Source organism: Rattus norvegicus, chromosome 1 (genome assembly GCF_021556685.1).
Source record: "Rattus norvegicus strain SHRSP/BbbUtx chromosome 1, alternate assembly SHRSP_T2T, whole genome shotgun sequence".
Taxonomy (NCBI): domain Eukaryota; kingdom Metazoa; phylum Chordata; class Mammalia; order Rodentia; family Muridae; genus Rattus; species Rattus norvegicus.
Window position 1 is genome coordinate 243,324,746 of NC_141534.1, and position 20,693 is coordinate 243,345,438.

Genomic DNA, 20,693 nt, shown 5'->3' on the forward strand with positions numbered 1-20,693 from the left:
GTCAATGTAAAACACTGTGTACTGTTTAAGAAGAGTCTCATTTGAAGGAAAACCGTATGTTAAGCAAATAAACACATTAAAAGCCTTCCTTAGAAACTGAATAGATTAGATACACTGTTATAAAATAAACACTTATTAAAAAGTAAAGTACAGGGTTGGAGAGATGGCTCAGTGGTTAAGAGCACTGACTGCTTTTCCAGAGGTCCTGAGTTCAAATCCCAGCAACCACATGGTGGCCCACAACCACCTGTAATGGGATCTGATGCCCTCTTCTGGTGTGTCTGAAGACAGCTACAGTGTACTTATATATAATAAACAAATCTTTTTTTAAAAAAGTACAGATATTATATTACTCTTAGCTTTTAAGTATATTTTAAAGAATCATTGGAAAACAATGATTTTAATGTTAACCCAACTGCAGAAAAAGAGGCTAACAAGAAAACCACTTAATAATACTAGAGTAAAATGTCTTCTCCGAGTCATTTGAGAATGAAATCCAACTAGGAACTGTAGATTGCTGTCTTTATGTAGTTGAGGGTAGGCACAGGATGGGGCAAGGCCCATGAATGGACAGTAAAAAATAAGGTGGGGACAGAGTTTTGGTAAAGGGAAAGAGAAAGGAGAAAAACTAGACAGAAGCAGAGAAGGGCAACCCAGATCTGTGTGGCCTTAAATGGCCACAGGTAATTATGAATATTTCTTAAGGGATGGATTTTTTTATAGATCAATTTATCTTATTTAGGTGGGCAGTTTATAACATTATCAATTGGTTGTGAGTTTATTATGTGGACATTTTGTAGAATGAAAATTAAGATATAAATCTGATTGCTAAGTTACAAGCATCTGGAGTACTGATTTGGTCAGGCTAGTGTGGGTTGTGACAGTGACTGTAGGGGTTTGCAGGGAATGTGAGCAGGGAGAGGGCGGCCACCGCATGTGGCTAGAACAGGGGAGGAGAGACCACCGGGGACAGAGAATAGCTGGTAGTGTGGCATGGTGCCCTAGAACCAGCCACCGCTGAGATGAATATACCTGCTAATGCCATAGGGCTCAACAACGCTGTCTAGCGAGGGTCTGGGCGAATTTTAAATAGCTACAGCAACAACGAACAGACTCATTTGTCTCCCACACAGATGTTTCAAGTTTTTCAAAACCTGCTAAAACTTAAATATGCACTTTCTTAATTGGTAAGTGGCATTAAACTTTCTGAACCACCCTTTGCTTCCAAAAACAAAGTAAATATGAAACAAGAGAACTTTCAAAAAATTAAAACAAGAAAATTACAGTACTGATGGACTGGGGATTTAGCCTGGCAAGTTTCAGATTGTGGGTTTGGTCAAGTGGGGCAGGGGAGGGAAAGGCTGGGGTTAAAGTATTTGCTTAAAAAAAAAAAATCACGGGCTGGAGAGATGGCTCAGTGGTTAAGAACACCCGACTGTTCTTCCAGAGGTCATGAGTTCAATTCCCAGCAACCACATGGTGGCTCACAACCATCTGTAAAGAGATCCGATGCCCTCTTCTGGTGTATCTGAAGACAGCTACAGTGTACTTATATATAATAAAATAAATCTTTAAAAAAAAAAAAATCACAACAACAGCAACAACAAAACCCCTGCAAACTATATATTTGACAAGTGGTTAATAACTATAATCTGTAATGCATTTAAAAACTTAAAACACACAAACACCACCCAATCACTAAATGATAAACAGTACAGTCCTCATGGGAATAAATACATATGGACAATAAATATTTTAAAGTGTTTAACATTTTTAGCCAGCAAAGAAATGCAAATTAAAACTGACTTGATACTCCATCTTACCCAGTCAGACTGGATAACATCAATAAAATAAATGCCAGTGAGGACATGAGGGAGCAGGAATCATATTTTTACAATACTGGCAGGTATGAGAGCTCTGCAGCCACTACAGAAATCACCATGGAGGTGAATTATATACCACGAACCCAAAGAACTGTAATTCAGCATCCCAGAGATCCTTAAACAACTACGCTTTTTGCTACACTATTCCTAATAGCCAAGATACAGAACTAGCCTAGGTGTCCATCAACAGATAAATATTTAGAGAAAATGGGATTTTAGAGTGTTATAAAGAAAGAAATTATCATTTTCAGGAAAATTAATGAAAATTAGAGACTATTGTGGTAATTAAATAAGCAGGATCAGAAAGACAAATGTTGCATGTTCTCAGCAAAATTACAGGTATGAAGTAGCAACAAAATAAGTTTATTGTTTGGGGGTCACCACAACATGAGGTATTAAAAGGTAGCAGCACTGGGAAGGGTGAGAACCCATGGTCTAAGAGGAAGGAGAAACAAGGGAGGGTTTGGACTGATTACATGTGACCTGAGAGGATCTGGACATGGGGCTCACACATGCAATACCTGTGCCTGTGAGGCTGAGGCAGACTGCCATGCGCTAGAGGCCTGTCTGGAGTACACAGCGAGTTGTAAGATGGCTTAGACTACGATGAGACCCTAAACAACTCAGGAATGGGGTAAAGGGAGGTGATGTGACTGCTTTTAAATGTGCTCCACCCCTGAGCTACTACAACAACCAGGTTTACAGCAGGAACCAGCTTCAGTGTCAAAGGCAGCACTTTCACAGAAACAAGCTCATCAGGACTGATGTGACTCACATTTTAGGAGATAGGTATCAGTGTCTAACAGTGTCATTCAGCCTTGGCAAGGGCTGGGGGAAGGGGAGGATAAGGAAAAATACTCATACATATTATCTCACCTAGAAATAAATAAATCTAAATCTAGACTGCTCAGGTAGGTGCTGTGGGCCTTACACTAATACCCATGTTCCTTCTACTTCTAAAATAGTTACCTTTCCTACTACTGCTAAGTTAAAATAATTCTCACTAGCTTCTCTGGAATGGCTCTAACATGTATACTTGTAAAGAAAAACCTCCCAATTCTTTCAGCCATCCAACATCATCGTCAGACTTGTAAAGCATTTACTTACAAGTCAGGGTTCATACTTCTCAGCTATTAGGAGCCATTCCTATCACAATTATTTAAATAACCAACTGCAAGCTCTCAGATTGGGTAAAGAAACTTTGGTCTAGGATGATAAGTAATTCAATAAGAACTTAAAGAACCCTACTGTATTTGATATATAGTGGCTACTATATAATTACCCAAAATTACAATCGTTCTATTAATTACTAAAAACAAAAAAAAATGGAACTGATTTAGCCACCAAATTATAATCGCCTAATCTAACAATTCAGTCTGGCTAAGTATCTGTAGTATTATCCATTTGTATGGATCTCAGAAATAGGACACATGTAATCAACTTCTCAAAGGACCTGAAAATTTTACTTTTGTTGTCTATATCCCAATAAAACTGCAAATACAGTTGATAATGACCCAATAGATGGGGCAAGGGCTTTGTTAATAATCTGAAAAGTCATGACATTCCAATAAAAAGTTTGGGTTTTCTGGTTTCAGTCAGAGCTGTGTTCAGTGGCACAAGCCTGTCAATCTCAACACTCAGCAGACTATAAGGAAGACTGAAGGTCCAAGGTTAAGGAGCAAGGCTAACCTGGGCTACAATGGGTTCAAGATTAATCTAAAGTACATAAAACATTCCTGCCTCCAAAATCCAAGAATTTGAACTGGCACATTGAAATGCCATCTACTGGGCAGTCCCTGAATCACAATGATAAATCAGGGTTATGGGTTATTCCTAAAGCATAGTTCCTTAAAGTCATGAAGACAGTAACAATTTTTTATTTTTGCTTATGGAGAGATAAGGTTTCTCTGCATAGTCCTGGATGGCCTGGAACTCACTCTGTAGACCTGGGGCTGTCCTCAAACTAAGAGATCTGCCTGTCCCTGCCTCCCAAGAGCTGGAACTAAGGCTGTTTGTCACCATACCTGGTAACAGTAACAATTTTTTAATCCTATCGAAAAAACCACCAACAGACAAATCTCTTGCTTCTATGTCTTCCTAGTCCAGTATTAACATTGACTCAAGGCAGATTTAAGACAATTGACTCCGTGTCTAGGCAGAGGTTGGTGGTGGTAGCAGCAGCTAAAATTTGAGTAAAGAGGAAACCCATAGAATGGGAGGATGTCTTTACCAACTGTCTGACAGAGGATTAATGTCCACAATATATAAAGAACTCGAAAAACTGTCGGCTGATGGTGGCTGACGCCTTTAATCTTGGCACCTGGGTGGTAGAGGCAGGCAGATGTCTAAGCTGGAGACCAGCCTGGTCTTCAGAGTTCCAGGACAGCCAGGGCTACTCAGAGAAACCGTATCTCAAAACTCAAACATAAAAACAAAAGACTACTGCTCCTCTAAATCCTTAAGTGACTTCAAAATCCTGAAATGAAACTGAAACATTCTGCTTTGTAGGCAGTGACTGGAAATACTTTCTTTATACAGTCTCCACAGATGAGATATATATATACATATCCATCTATCATTCATAAAACCTAAGCATGATAGATATATCCACGATGCGAAATAGCTGCAAGTGTAGAGAATGTATTTCAATTTTGCATCAACACTTATTTTATCAAAATATACGCATTGCTGCATACAGCTAAGAAACACCACAAGACCAGTGAAATTCACAATCACCTTTAAACGAATATAATTTTAAATCTTTTCACTTTAAACTCTGGTTTCGGTGTCGATACCCTGTCTCTGAGCAACTTACTAACGTTTATACTGCAGTATTTCCTAAGTTCACTGCAGTGTTCTACAAATGGTCTCTCAACTCAAAGTCCCAACTCTGTGCCTATCAAGGCCCTGAAGACGCAGCCTGTGACAATGAATTAGGCCAGGCTTCGCGTAGAGGGCAGGTCCTTATTAACATCAGCATCTTGTGTGAAAGCATGGCCAGCACTGAAGAAACACCTCCGCCTCTGCACAAAGAGGGAGGAGCAGGGCCGGCACGAGCGGACCGGCTCCTTCCAGCCGCCCTCTTACAAGCCTGGTCCTGAGGTCGCCCTGAGGGCCCCCAATCCTCCAGTGACCAGGCCGCCTACAAGAGATGTCCTTGTGAGTGGCCGGAGTCTCCCGCCAGCGCTGAGACCTAAGGGCTTGCGCCGGGCCGGGCGCCAAGGCGAGGCCCCGGACGCCCTTGGAGGTTAATCCGCTGGATCCGGGCGGCGCTCAAATGTGACCAACGTGGGGGCAGGTGACTGTCGGGCTGGTCTCCCCAGGTGAGCGCCAGGCCCTGGGGGACCGGGAGGGATAGGGGACGCACCTGGCCCGGCCCCGCGGGAACCCGCTACTCACCCAGAGGTAAGACCAGAGACGACAGAAGCATTAGCCCGGCCTCGCACAGGAAAGAAATGCGGCCTGGGAGAGAACGCTTCCGGGGGCTGGAGCCCCGCCCCCGCACGGAGCATGCGCAGTCCCTGCCGAGCCGGTGTGCCAGTCTAAGGCACCGTGACGGTGGCGCAGTGCAGGGCGATCTAGTTTCCCCAACCTACACTAATAGCGATCTAGTATCCGCTGTGCCGATACATTCAGAAAGGTAGATAGGATGAACAGAGTGCTCTCCAAAGGGCTCTTAGTTCAGCTTCAGAGACTCAGAAACCTAACTGGGAAAGACGCTTGACACATGAAATCCCTTGCTACTCTGGAGCTGTACACAACCCTGAGAGAGAGAGAAGCCTTTTACAGAAGGCAAAGAAATGCTTCCCTGGTTTGATAAACTTCCACCACCCGCTGCAAGTCCTCACGCTGCTGCGCAGACGCGCATGGCCTCACCATCTGCCTTTCGGTTTCTAGGGTGAGCTCACCCCTCCTCCCCCATCTCTGTACTGATGACACCTGGAGGTGGTGCCTGAGAGACTGCTGAACGCTTGAGCAGTCAGGCAGACAAGAGAGGTCTGGCAGTTGGGTCAGAATAGGGCATCTGGTGACAGGTTTTGCATATTGATGGCTTTTTTTTTTCATTTACCCCTTCCTCTTGCGAAGTGAGGGACGTGACACCAAGATTCCAAGGAACCATATCTAAAAGCCAGCCACTTCTGAATATATACACTACCAAGGAACAAGATAAGTAAACACTGCCTCTAAACAAAAGGGACATCATCGCTTCAGATAAAGGCAGTGGGACTACGAAGGAATAAGACAGATTTCTTAAGACCTCTTTATATTCCTGGAGGAGGCAATTTGTTTCGCTCTGTTGTCAGGATCATCTTTAAGGACTAAGGAATTCTGCAGCCAAGCTGGGCTTAGTATTCCATGCCTGTTTTTCCAGCATTGGGATGGCTAAGCAAGGAGAATTGCTTTATATCCTGGACCACATAGTAACACACTGCTTCCTCCCTCTGCTGACAATTATATTAGTAAACAATGTTTGTCAATAGCTGTGGGGAGAGACAGCCCAGCAGTGCTGCCAGGTCCTGGAAAGTTCCTTGTTAAAGGACTGTATTGGGGTTCACTAGAATGAATAGATATTAAGGAGTTTGGGTTTTTGTTTTAATTTTAGGTTGGTTGACACAGCGTAGTCTTGAGTGGTCCAACAATGGCTGTTCTGGTAGCTGCACAGTGCTGGAGGATACATGCCTCAGCCGTCCAACAAGACTCCAAAAGCTTTAAGGATGCCTGGAGACCACTACTACTAGTCTTTAGGAGTAAGAATCTGGATTCTGATTTCAGTGAAAGATGCCAGAGACAGCAATATTAACAATGGCAGAAATACTAGAAACTCGCCAGCATATGAAAAGGCAAGCAAAATGAATGTAAATCTTTGGGGCTCCCTTATGTTTGGGCCAATATCTGGTCTGCTCAAGTTCACAATGAGTCTATCAATTAGCCTAGTCCAGAGATTCCTTCTCAAGTATGCCTAGGGACTTTTCTCTGTGATTCTAGACCTTGTCGGTTCTGTCAGTTGACAGTATTGCCATCACTGTCGCTGGGACCTCCAGATAAAGTCAGATCCTTGACTATGCATTCTCCTCCTCCTCCTCTCATCATCAACAATACATAAAAAGGAGTTAAGACAAAACGGGGGAACTGGAAAGATGGCTCAGTGGTTAAGAGCTCTGTCTGCTCTTCCAGAGGTCCTGAGTTCAATTCCCAGCAACTACACAGTGGCTCACAACCATCTGTGATGAGATCTGATGCCCTCTTTTGCTGCCATGCTTGAAGATAGCAACAGTGTACTCATACACATAAAATAAATAAATCTTAAAACAAAGTGGGTTTATTAAGTAAAGATATGTGATAATACATCTGGTCCAAGCTTGGAGACTTGGGGGCAGAGAGTCATAAGACAGTATACATGATCAAAATAAATGTTGATGCTTATTTCCTTTCCAGTGGTCTGCCTATCTCTGCTGTACCTAATGTTTTAATTTAGGAGATTTCTTTCATCTAGGCCTTAAGAGATCAAATTACTGCCCAAAGGACGCTCCATCCTACCACAAGGACAACTGCTCAACTGTGTCCATAGCAACTGTATTCATCAGAGCCAGAAAGTGGAAACAAACTAGATGTCTCTCAACATTAGAATGGAAAAAGAAAATGTAGTACATTTACACAATGGAGTATCACTCAGCTGTCTTTTAAAAAAAAAAAAGGATTGGGGATTTAGCTCAGTGGTAGAGCGCTTGTCTAGCAAGCGCAAGGCCCTGGGTTCGGTCCCCAGCTCCGAAAAAAAGAAAAGAGAAGAAAAAAAAAAAAATGACACCATGGGATTTGCAGGCAAATGGATGGAACTAGAAAAAAAAAATCCTCTTGAGTGAGCTAACCCAGACCCAGAAAGACACACATGGCATGCACTCACTTATAACAGAAACTAGCTGATAGTAAAAGATAACCAGGCTACAGTCCACAGGCCCAGGGAGCGAGGTAATAAGCATGGATCAAAGGGGTGAGGTCCCATGCATCTCCCTGGAAAGGGAAAATAGATTCTGTGAACAGACTGGGGGAGGGGGAGGAGGAGGAGGATGAGAACAGAAAAGGTCAAACAGGGAGGGAGGGAGGGAGGGAGAGATTACTGGGAGGGATAACTGGAATTTGGGGGCACTTGAGGAGTGATGTGGGAACCTAGTGCAGTGGAAACTCTCTGGAATCTACCAGAGTTATCCTAGCGAAAACTCCTAGTAATGGGGGACACAGAGCCTGAACAAGCCATCTCCCGTAACCAGGTAAGGCTTCTGGTAGTAGTACTGAGACACCAACACAGCCACAAAACGTTCAACTTACAATGTGCCCTACTCTGAAACACGTTCTAGGGCAAGGGTGGTGCAGTACATGTAGGAGTGGCCAAGTCGCCACAAGAGGGAGCCCACGCCTAACTGCCTGGATAGCCAGGAACCAGAGGCCCAGACACCTAGTCTAGAACCAAAATCGACTGGCAAAAAAAGAAGAAAAAAAAAGGAAGGAAGGAAGGAAGGAAGGAAGGAAGGAAGGAAGGAAGGAAGGAAGGAAGGAAGGAAGGAAGGAAGGAAGGAAGGAAGGAAGGAAGGAAGGAAGGAAGGAAGGGAGAAGTGAAAACCAAAAGCACATCTCTGAGATGATGTCTAACAATATTCTGCTATATTCATAGATTGGTACTAACCCAGTTGTCATCAGAAACCCTTCATCCAGCAACTGATGGGAGAGATGTAGAGACCCACAGTAAATAGTAAGCAGAGCTCAGGGAAACCCCCAAAAGGGATGGGGCAAGAATCATAGGAGACAGAGGGGATACCAAGAGAACATGGCCCACAGAATCAACTAAGCAGGGCTCAGAGGGGCTCCGCGAGACTGAAGTGATAAATAAGGGACCCCGTATGGGTCAGAGCTGGGTCCTCTGCGTATGTTATACTTGTGCAGCCTGGTGTTCTTGCCGTACTCCTAACCGTGGTGGTGAGAGGTATCTGACTCATCTGCTCTTGCGACCCCTTTCCTCCTACTGGATTGCCTCATCCAATCTTGATATGAGGGGATGTGCCTGGTCTTATTGTAACTTGTTAGCCAAGTTTAGTTGATATCACTGGTAGGCCTGCTCTTTTCTAAAGGGAAATGGAGGGAGAGGAGGGTGAGGAGGAGGAAGAATGGATCTGGAGGAGAGGGGATTGGGAAGAGTGGAAGGAGGGGAAACTTCGGTCAGGATTTAATGTACGAGAGAATAATTTTTTTTAAAAGATATCAAATTACTGGCTTTCTACAAACCACACACGCTCCTTCCCAGAATTCAAAACAAATCAGTAGAGGGGCCTTAAGTCCAATTAGACTTGATTGGGTGCCACCAAGATATAGATATCACTACTGTACTAAAAGTTACTGCGCTAAGAGTACTAAGAGTTTTGCGGTTCATAGGCATCACAGCTTGGTAGGACTGTTGCTTCTTTCCCTTGGAACTTTTTCTATTGTTTTAAAATTTTAAGTTTTTCCATACAAGGTTTCTCTGAGTAGCCCTGGCTGTCCTAGAAGTCACTCTGTAGACCAATCTGGTTTCCAATTTACAGAGATCCTCCTACCTCTGCCTCTCAAGTGCTGGGATTAAAGCCCTGTGCCACCACTGCCTGGCTTCTCCCTTGGAAGTTTGCAGAATACCTTCTGGTGTCGGGAAAGCTAGTCCTCAGGGAGGAGGATGGTCAGTTCAGTTCCAGCTTTGATCCTCAGTGTCTTGGGCACACGGCGTCTTCAGCAATGGAGACTTAGTTTTCCACCTCTAGGAGGCATCCTAAGGTAACAAAAATGCCATGTAATGTTTTGGGAGCCTGGGGGCTTCCGGTATTGGGGGTTTTGTTGGATATTCCATGGGTTTTAGTGGAGCACTGTCAGCCCAGTTGGGAAAGTTTTATTATTTTATTTAAACTAGATCTATATCTATCTATTTATCTATCTATCTATCTATCTATCTACCTACCTACATACACACACACACACACACACACACACACACACACACACACACACACGGACTTGTGTGTATTAAGTGTAATTTTAGATTAAAGATAGTATGATTTTTTTAATGGCTTTTTCCGAACTCCTTATCATTCTTTTCTCTTTCTCCTTCCCTCTCTTTCTGTATGGACCTTCCTCCTTCCTCCCTCTTTAACTAAACCCACCCAGGTCTTTTTGTAGTTCAATGGCTTCTGCACTTCCTTCAAGTTATGACTGTGTTTGGATTACTTTACTCAATAAGATCCTTTCTAGTTCCACCCATTTACCTCCAGATGTCATCTTTTGTACAGCTGAATAGTACTCCATTGTGTGTACGGACCGCCTTTTCATTTCCCACTCATCAGTTGAAGGACGTTTAGGTTGTTGCTTCCATTTCCTGACTGTTGTGATGAACGCAGCTGAGCAAATATCTGTGGGATATGAAGTCAAGTCCTCTGGGCATATGCCAACCAGTAGTGTAGATTGGTCAAGTGGTAGAATACTTTTAGCTACATTTATTTTCAGAGTTGCCTTACCAGTTTGCAATATCACTGACACTAAATGGGGTTCCCTTTTCCTCATACCCTCCCTACAATTTGTTGTTAATAAAACGACATTTGTTTTATTATATACGAGGAGAGCAATTCCTGGTCCCATTGGATTGGAGGACTTTTTCCCATCCTTTCATTTTAAAGTGGTGCCCATCTTTAAATCTGAGTTTCTGGTAGACAACAGATGGATTTGGTATCTTGACCCATTCAGCAGGCCTATGTCTTTTGATTGAATAGCGAATGTCATTAATATTTAAAGTTATTGCTGATCACAGTCGTCGTAGTGTTGTTATTGTTGTTGCCGTCTGTGTTCTAAGTGTTTGTCTGTGTTTCTATAGTTATAGCTTCTTTTCTTTTCACTATCTCCAAGTTCTGCTTACTTCTCTCTTCAGTCTGAAGTTTTGCTTTTAAGGTTTTATTTAGGGCTGGTCTCTGGATATAAATTGCTTTAGCCTGTTTGGCTCATGGAAAGTTTTTCTTATGACTTTGACTATGGCAGACAGTTTAGCTAGGTATTATAGTCTAGGTTGGTAGTTGTAGTCTTTTAGAATTTGGGGTACATTTAGAAGCCAGTCTCTTCTTGCTTTTTAAAGTTTCTAGGGGGCTGGGGATTTAGCTCAGTGGTAGAGTGCTTACCTAGGAAGCACAAGGCCCTGGGTTCAGTCCCCAGCTCTGAAAAAAAAGAACAAAAAAAAAAAAGTTTCTAGGAAGTCATCTGTGACTCCTGAGTTTTCCTTTATATATGATGTGTGCTTTTTTTCCAAGCAGCTTTCAACACACTTCCTTGTTTTGTTCTGTGCACTTAGTGTTTTAGCTATAATATTCTATGAGAATTTTCTTTTTTTTTTTAAGATTTATTTATTTATTATATATAAGTACACTGTAGCTGTTCAGACACACCAGAAGAGGGCATCAGATCTCATTACAGATGGTTGTGAGCCACCATGTGGTTGCTGGGATTTGAACTCAGGACCTTTGGAAGAGCAGTCAGTGCTCTTAACCGCTGAGCCATCTCTCCAGCCCCCGAGAATTTTCTTTTCTGGTCTTTTTTTTTTTTTTTTTTTTTTTTTTTTTTTTTTTTTTTTTTTTTCGGAGCTAGGGACCAAACCCAGGGCCTTGCGGTTGCTAGGCAAGCGCTCTACCACTGAGCTAAATCCCCAACCCCTTCTTTTCTGGTCTTATTTGGTGTATTGTATGCTTCTTGTCTCTGTATGGGTGTGTGTTTCCTTAGTTTGTGGACATTTTCTCCTGTGATCTCAATGAAGATCTGGTCTGTGCCACTGACCTGGGATTCTTCTCCATCATCTATGGAGTCCTATGATTTGAAGGTTTGGCCCTTTCATTGTATCCTCCATGTTTTTTTCTTGATTTTTATTGTTTTTTAAATTTTTTCATATTCTTTGCTTGTTTGATCTATTTATACTTTATCCTTGAGTTCTGAACTTGCTCTATAGATCAGGCTGGCCTTGATTTCTTAGAAATCTGCCTGCCTCTGCCTCCCAAGTGCTGGGATTAAAAGTATGCACCACCACCACCTGGCTTTTTTTTTTTTTTTAAGAAAAATTTTTATTTTGGTCTTGACTTTTTTTGAGACAGGGTTTCTCTGTCCAGGAGCATGCTCTGGCCTGACCTCATACTCAGAAATCTGCCTGCTTCTGCCTCCTAAGTGCTAGGATTAAAGTAATGGACACCACACCAAACTTCGGAGCTGAGCATTTCTTCTCCTTCTCCTTCTCCTTCTCCTTCTCCTTCTCCTTCTCCTTCTCCTTCTCCTTCTCCTTCTCCTCCTCCTCCTCCTTCTTCATCCTCCTCCTCTTCTTCTTCCTCCTGCTATTTTAATTTTATTTATTTGTTTATTCTTTTTTTAATGCAGGAATGAGTGCTCTGTCTGCATGCGTATTTAAACACCAGAAGAGGGCATCAGATCCCTTTATAGATGATTGTGAGCCACCATGTAGTTGCTGGGAATTGAACTTAGGACCTCTAGAAGAGCAGCCAGAGTTCTTCTGAGCCATCTTACCAGCCCTTAGCATTTATTCTTTTTTTTTTTTTGTCTTACAAACTTTATTAGTCTAGAAAAGGGGGAACAAGAAGCTCTTGTCTCTTCAGTCCACTACAGTTTGCCCATGCCATTGATGGAATGGGTCACACAGTCGGGGAAAAGCCTTCATCTTGGGCCGGGCTCTGAGGCAAACCACATAGGCAGAGAGCAGGGGTAAGTTGTCTAGACAACCAAGCGCCAAGACTCGGTGGATCAGCAGCAGGTCCAACAAATTGTAATCAGCAAAGGCAATCTGGTCACCCATGATGAAAGCTTTGCCTCCCTGGTTCTGGGACAGCAGGGTTTCAAAGGCTTCAGATGCCCAGGCAGGGCCTTCACGTAGTCATCCTTACCATTCTTATAGTTGGAGTAGATGAGGGTGACATATTTGCAGTGGAGGAAGGTCCTCCACCCCATCACTCACCATAGCCATCGAGGTTGCCTCCCTTTGGTCTTTTCCATAAAGCCCCAAAGAGAGGCCCAGGTGCCTCAAGATGGCATTAGATTGGTAAAGGGTGAGATCTCCATCTTCAAACTTGGGGAGCTGGCCATAAAGACAAGTGGGCTTGAGCAAGCCTTGCATCCGGATATCTATGGGAATCACCTCCTCCTTCCAGCTCTGGCCCTGATCAGCCAGCAACATGTGCATGGCTTCACACTGTCCTTGAACTAGAAAGTAGACAATGGTGTTTGGCAGCATTGCCACTTCGTTAACGGAGGTGTGGACCCAGAGCTGCACAGACAGTGAGGTATCTCAGACACGGGTGCCCCGAGCATTTATTCTTAATATTATTTGGTGCAGTCTCTTACTGAGTTGGTTCTTATTTGTTTTTAATGTTCTTCAAACTCCTTGAGTTATTTGAGTTTATGATTGCTCTTTTAAGCTGTGTGTGTCCTGGGGTTCTTTTAGGTGATTTTCATTGGAGAATATTTCTATAAGACTGGTAGGGGGGCTGGAGAGATGGCTCAGTGGTTAAGAGCACCCGACTGCTCTTCCAGAGGTCCTGAGTTCAATTCCCAACAACCACATGGTGACTCACAACCATCTGTGGAGAGATCCGATGCCCTCTTCTGGTGCATCTGAAGACAGCTACAGTGTACTCATATATAATAAATGAATAAATTAAAAAAAAAAAGACTGGTAGATTTGGAGGAGGGGGCTACTATCTATATCTATATCTATATCTATATCTATATCTATATCTATATCTATATCTATATCTATATCTATATCTATATCTATTTAGCGATGAGATCTTGTCACTTTTACTTCTTTTGTTAGCTCTGTGTCTGATATAAACACAGCTGGTGGGAACATAGCCCAGGATTTACCTGCTGGGTTGGACTGGAAGTTGGGTTTAGGTGGATTGAAGGGCAGGTGGACACGGGGACTGGTTTGCATTCAAGATGGGTGTTCTGGTCCAAGCTAGGAGTTGGCGAAGTGTCAGAAGGGGTGTCCTAACTAGGTCAGGGTACTAGATGTGGGGCTTGGGCCAGATCTGGGAGCTGGGGAAGGTACATGAAAAGGAAGAAAGGGCCAGGTGGACTCACCCTGTGAGATCGTGCTACAACAGGTAAAGGACCTGGCTGGCAGAGAGCTTGGATATGGCCCTGAGAAAACCTGTAGGTTGTGGGTGGGTGGCCTGTGCCTGGCTTTTTACATCTGACAGACAAGGAAAAGTCTGTTAGAACCTGCCACTCTCTTATGCTGTAAGAAATAATTCTGCCTAAACCAGTCTACCAGAAATCAAACAAGCATGTGAGATGACTCTTGGATGACTTTAAACTATAGCTTGAGAAAGTATGCCCTGGTGAGTGAGAGCTTTAGTTGTATTTCTGCAAAAATCTTTACCAGTAGAGTCCAAAAGGCCAATCTGTCAGTAACCAACCAAGATAAAGACATCTGAACAAGCTGGATGTGGTGGCTCAGCCTACAATACCAGCAGCTTGAGAGTCTGAGACATGAAGATCACCATGAATCTAAAGGTTTTGAAGCCAGCCTGTACTACAATTTAGTCTCAAAACAGAGAAGGGGAAGGTAGGGGAGGAGAGAGAGAGAGAGAGAGAGAGAGAGAGAGAGAGAGAGAGAGAAACAGAGACAGAGACAGACAGAGAGAAACAGAGACAGGGAGAGACAGACAGAGAGAAACAGAGACAGAGACAGACAGAGAGAAACAGAGACAGAGAGAGAAACAGAGAGAGAGAGAGAGAGAGAGAGAGAGAGAGAGAGAGAGAAACAGAGACAGAGAGAGAAACAGAGACAGGGAGAGACAGACAGAGAGAAACAGAGACAGAGACAGACAGAGAGAAACAGAGACAGAGAGAGAAACAGAGACAGAGAGACAGACAGAGAGAAACAGAGACAGAGAGAGACAGACAGACAGAGAGAGAGAAACAGAGACAGAGAGAGAAACAGAGACAGAGAGAGACAGACAGAGAGAAACAGAGACAGAGAGACAGACAGAGAGAAACAGAGACAGAGACAGACAGAGAGAAACAGAGAGAGACAGACAGAGAGAGACAGAGAGAGAAACAGAGACAGAGACAGACAGAGAGAAACAGAGACAGGGAGAGACAGAGAGAGAAACAGAGACAGAGACAGACAGAGAGAAACAGAGACAGAGACAGACAGAGAGAAACAGAGACAGAGAGAGACAGAGAGAGAAACAGAGACAGACAGAGACAGACAGAGAGAAACAGAGACAGAGAGACAGACAGAGAGAAACAGAGACAGAGACAGACAGAGAGAAACAGAGACAGAGAGAGAAACAGAGACAGAGACAGACAGAGAGAAACAGAGACAGAGACAGACAGAAACAGAGACAGAGAGAGAAACAGAGACAGAGAGAGAGAGAGAGAGACAAAGAGAGACAGAGAGAAATCGATTAAACCACCAAACCAAAACACCCTTTCCTTTGGAAGGAAGAATCATCTAGAATTCTTTACGGAAGCAAACACGCCAAACCCGAGTCTACTCATCGCTCACTGGAATTCACTTAACAGTGACTTCGGAAGGAAGACGGAAGCTCAACTCATACATGAACGCCTATAGCAGTAATTATGTCACCACGATCGTTACTTGATAACCAGGGTTCTTATAAAACTACTATAGTATAGAAAATAATCATCTTAATTAGTTTTGACAGGGGAAATGAAATAGTATGGGCAATTAATTAACATAGAGGAAGAATATGAAGCCACAGTGTGCTACGGGGGTGGGTAAGGGAGGCAAAATTAAAATCTTTCTCTCCAGTTGGAATGGTAAGATGGAATCCAGGTAAACTACACTCCCAAAAGACCGGAGTAACTAGGAAGGTGAATTGATGATTTCACTCTATGAAAAGCACAGAGAGTTAAAAGACAGCAACAAAGTCAAGAAAGCGGATTGTTGTAAATCCACTTTCCTTGCTTTTGTGTTTTGAAAACATAGCACATAATTTTTAAAGTGCATAAAGCGAATTACGTAGTCTCCTCATTCTAGTGGAATAGACTAGTTAGTACTAACCCACAATGGCCTGACCTTTCTGCATAACCCTTCTCTCAGTGCTGCCAACTGTTTATCTTCCACACCTCCTGTTACCCAAAACCACTTCTTCTAGAACCTAAGGATTTATTTTAGATCTACAATATTTTGTTCATCTTTCATATGTTACTCAAACTCTGCTGTTCAAATGGGACTCTCTGTGGATAACACCAGGACTGATTTTTTTTTTTTTTAAAGGGGCTCAAGCTAACGACAGCCTCATTAGCAATTTAAAGGTATAGACAAAAGATTAACAGACCCGGGATCCTGAGAGGTCTTAAATGCCATTCCACTTGGTTTTGTAATTGGGGAGGAGGTGAGAAAGATTGGAAAAGAATAACAAAGGGGGGATTTCTTTAGCCAAAATGAAGGAACCACAGTTGAAATGTTCTCTCCTGTAACAACAGATTGATCCGCGAAGCGTGAAACAAGGCCAGATGCTGGGGTTCCAGGATACACTTGACTCCCATCTTTTATAACCTGGCTTTGGCTGTAAGTAGGTCACTTGCTTGCTCTCATTTCCTTGATTCCAGGAAAACACCTTTGAAAGCTTTGGAAAAGAGCACGTCCTAGTGTTTTGCATTTTAAAAATCAAGCTAACAGAAAAACCCTAAGGCCCATCCCCATCCAAACACGGCCTTTTCTCTATGCGGAGGTATAACTGATATCCTTGTAGCACTGGTGAAACATTTAAATGGACAAGACATCTTTGAGATTTTATAAATGAAAGTTCTCTCAGTCTGCGTCTACTCTGCGTCTACAACCCAGCGTGCTCTCCGTTAGTCCAGTACTCAACACAACAAAACTATACGTGGAATCTGCGTCTTCTCTTCAGAGGTGAACTCTATAAGAGAAGGTGCCTGGAGAGTAAAAGGGATTTTTTTATTGCTTCCCCCCCCCCCCAAATCTGGAATGTTTAATTGGGCTTCTCAAGTCCCATTCCTCTGGACTTAGCCTATGGTGGGGCGAGAGGGAAGGAGGAGCGATAGATAGTCCAGACAAGACCTGAGCAGTGGATTGCCTTACTGATTATAGCATTACTGCTGATTCAGCAGGATGAATCTGCTCATCCTAACTTTCTTAGAAAGTAATCCTGTCGGGGCCAGTTTTGATAGCTACAGAATTTAAGAACGCAAGATTGATATATAGCCCTGGGTTTGAACTTACATCAGGGAGACTTTGGGCTTCTACTCACAGGCCTCAGTTTCCTACATTTAGTTTGGGAACAATAGAGTATATGCACCATTGATTTGCACTGGGGAGGAAATGATACAATACATATAAAATGTAAAGCAGGGGCAGGGCTGTCTCTGACTCTACTGCCTGCCTTTGGGATCCTTTCCCCCTATGCTTCCCCATGCCCCCACCTCCACCCCCATCCCTCACCCCCGTCTAGTGCCCAATCTTACTTCAACTTGATATGCCAAGCCTGGCTGACATTCTTGGGGAACCCTCCCCTTTTCTGAAGGGAAAGGATAAAGTGGAGGGAGGGGAGGGGGAAGAACTAGGAGGGAGAGGAACTGTGGTTGGGATAAAAATAAATTAGTTGGGGTTGGGGATTTAGCTCAGTGGTAGAGCGCTTGCCTAGAAAGCGCAAGGCCCTGGGTTCGGTCCCCAGCTCCGAAAAAAAGAACCAAAAAAAAAAAAAAAAAATCAAATCATGGGCTGGAGAGATGGCTCAGTGGTTAAGAGCACTGACTGCTCTTCCAGAGGTCCTGAGTTCAATTCCCAGCAACCACATGGTGGCTCACAACCATCTGTAATGAGATCCGATGCCCTCGTCTGGTTTGTCTGAAGACAGCTACAGTGTACACGTATAAATAAAATAAATAGGGGCTGGGGATTTAGCTCAGTGGTAGAGCGCTTACCTAGGAAGCGCAAGGCCCTGGGTTCGGTCCCCAGCTCCGAAAAAAAGAACCAAAAAAAAAAAATAATAATAATAAATAAAATAAATAAATCTTTAAAAAAAAATCATGCAGTGAAATTAACCAAACTAAACCAAACCAAAGAACAACAACAATAAAACACTAAAAAACAAAGCAAAATAAAAATTCAAAGTCAATGCCCGGCATTTAGCAGGTGACCAAAGTTCATGCTGGTGTCATATCATAGGCGGTATTTTCAATATTCGATAGTTAATATTCCCTCACTCCCTAAAGTGTATAGGGAGAGTAATTCTTCTTCTTTAAAGAATCATTTATTGTATATATATGAGTACACTGTAGCTGTCCTCATAAGATCCCATTAGAGATGGTTGTGAGCCACCATGTGGTTGCTGGGAATTGAACTCAGGACCTCTGTGTAGAGCAGTCAGTGCTCTCAACCACTGAGCCATCTCTCCAGCTCCCAAGAGTAATTCTTATACAGCTCTTTGACTTTACATGAGGTCATGACCCCTTACATGTTTCACCTTTGGCATCCTGTCTGCAACATTAAAGTCTGATTTATGAAGAGGCCATACATTGTTCTTGCGACCTCTAAGTTCATTGTCTTCAATGTTTACCTTGCCCTCTTCCCAAGTCTTATGATCAGTAGAGGCTGTATACTGGTGAGAAGAGTTATTTAAAAAAAAAACAACTGGGGTTGGGGATTTAGCTCAGTGGTAGAGCGCTTGCCTACCAAGCACAAGGCCCTGGGTTCGGTCCCCAGCTCTGGAAACAAAAAGAAAAAAAAACTATAAAATTTGATCTCTGTGACCCTAAGATAAATTTAAAATATTAATCTAGGTGTGGGTGCTCACAACTGTAACTTAAGAGGCTGAGGCAGGAGGATTTTTCTGGAGGTTGAGGCCAGTTCGGACTACATAGTGAATTCTAGGCTAGTTTGGGCTGTAGAGACTTGCCTCAAACAAACAAACCCTAAAATTAAGTCGATCAATCCATGAGAATAACTGTGGCTCTTTCTCAGTCCATTGTCAGGGCTGGCTCTGGTTATAAACAGCTGTTTATTGGCTGTGCAGCCCTTGTTCTCACAGAGTTCTAAATGACACAATACATACAAGAAGAACGTCTTTAGACTAACTTTAGTTGATTTATTATCCCCCCTCTTTTAAAATTTATTTATTATATATGAATACACTGTAGCTGTCTTCAGACACACCAGAAGAGGGCATCAGATCTCATTACAGATGGTTGTGAGCCACCATGTGGTCCCTGGGGTTTGAACTCAGGACCTCTGGAAGAGCAGTCAGTGCTCTTAACCACTGAGCCATCCCTCCAGCCCTATTTATTTATTTATTTATTTATTTATTTATTTATTTATTTTTCTTTTTTTCGGAGCTGGGGACCAAACCCAGGGCCTTGTGCTTGCTAGGCTCTACCACTGAGCTAAATCCCCAACCCCTATTTATTTATTTTTTAAGCTGAGACTTGTCTCTGACAAAAATTGGCTATTTGCTTAGGGGAAAGTTACATAATTTCTTGTACTACTAAAAAAAATTAGTTAATCAGATGAGAACATGACCCTAAACCAGATGGTGTTTTGGAACGGAATACCCTGCATGTCATCTTTTTTTTTTTTTTAAGATTTATTCATTTATTATATATAAGTACACTGTAGATGTTTTCAGATACACCAGAAGAGGGCATCAGATCTCTTTACAGATGGTTATGAGCCACCATGTGGTTGCTGGGAATTGAACTCAGGACCTCTGGAAGAGCAGTCGGGTGCTCCTAACCGCTGAGCCATCTCTCCAGCCCCGCATGTCGTCTTTTTTACCTTCAATTTTAACATCAGTGTTGTTATTCACATAAGATTTAGTTCACTGAAGTAAATGTGTTGACATTTACTAAAATATTGGTTTGTGGATATGACACAGGTCATGAACATATTCACGTTCGCATATGTTTGCACGATAATGGAGGCTAGTGGTCACCATGGGGTGCCCTCCAACACTCTTCCTAGAGCTTTTTCTGAGAGTCTTTTCCAGGAGCCCAGAGTTCCCTGATTGGCTAGTTTAGCTGCGTGAACTGAGCTCCTGGAGTCTCCTTGTCTCCACCTCCCAGCAATGGGTTTGCAGGTGCTGGCCCCCTTGGCACTACGTGGACTCCGGGGGATGCGAACTCAGGGCCCCCTGTTTGCATTGCAAGCACTTTACCCGCTGATGGAGACGCTCAACATTTAAGTTGCTTTCCTGGCGAGAGGGGGTGGGGTGGGGGAGACAGAGACAGAGACAAAGAGAGACACACAGACAGACAGATTGATTCAAGGATGAATGCATATTTTCCAAGGGCAGAGTTGACTAATTTTCAGGCGTCGAAAGCCCTGCTGGGCCTTTCTTTTCGCCACAGGGAACCGGCAGCCACGCACTGGCAAGCCAAGCTTAAGCTCCGCACCCCTCCCGCTTCTATTGTCATTGCTTCTGGATAAGGGGGATAAAACCAGAAGGACGCGGGAAGAAAGACAAAAGGCAAAGCCTGCGACTTGAGTTACAGAACTGCAGGAAACCAACCCCACTAAATTGGCAGAGCTGAAAACCCCATTCAACTTCAAAATAGTGCACCTGGTAGAGTTTCACAAACCCTCCTACCTTCCTGCGCGCTGCTTGTGGAGTTTAAATACCAACCCAAAGCCAGAGGCATGCTCACGCCCTTCTCCAGTCTAAGAGGACCCAGAAAAGGGGACGGGTGGTGGGTAAAATCTGCTGAGAGGTTGACTCCTATTGTTTTCTTCCCTGAGGTGCTTTGTAAAGAGCTGAAAAGATG

At 43.3% G+C, this 20,693-nt stretch overlaps 1 protein-coding gene and 1 pseudogene across 6 annotated transcripts in view; both read right to left on the reverse strand.

Moving 5' to 3' along the window:
• Atad1 (ATPase family, AAA domain containing 1) overlaps positions 1-20,693 on the reverse strand; it is a 69,258-nt gene that overhangs the window by 39,845 nt on the left and 8,720 nt on the right. The window contains exons 3-4 of one of the 6 annotated variants that reach the window (XM_087565320.1): positions 10,163-10,306; positions 9,543-9,672 (exon numbers count right to left, since the gene is read on the reverse strand). The exons of 2 other annotated variants lie outside the window; for them this stretch is intronic. The gene's annotated coding sequence lies outside the window, so the exon portion shown is untranslated. 6 annotated transcript variants of the gene reach the window in all.
• Positions 12,532-13,167, reverse strand: LOC148007893 (glutathione S-transferase P 1 pseudogene; annotated as a pseudogene).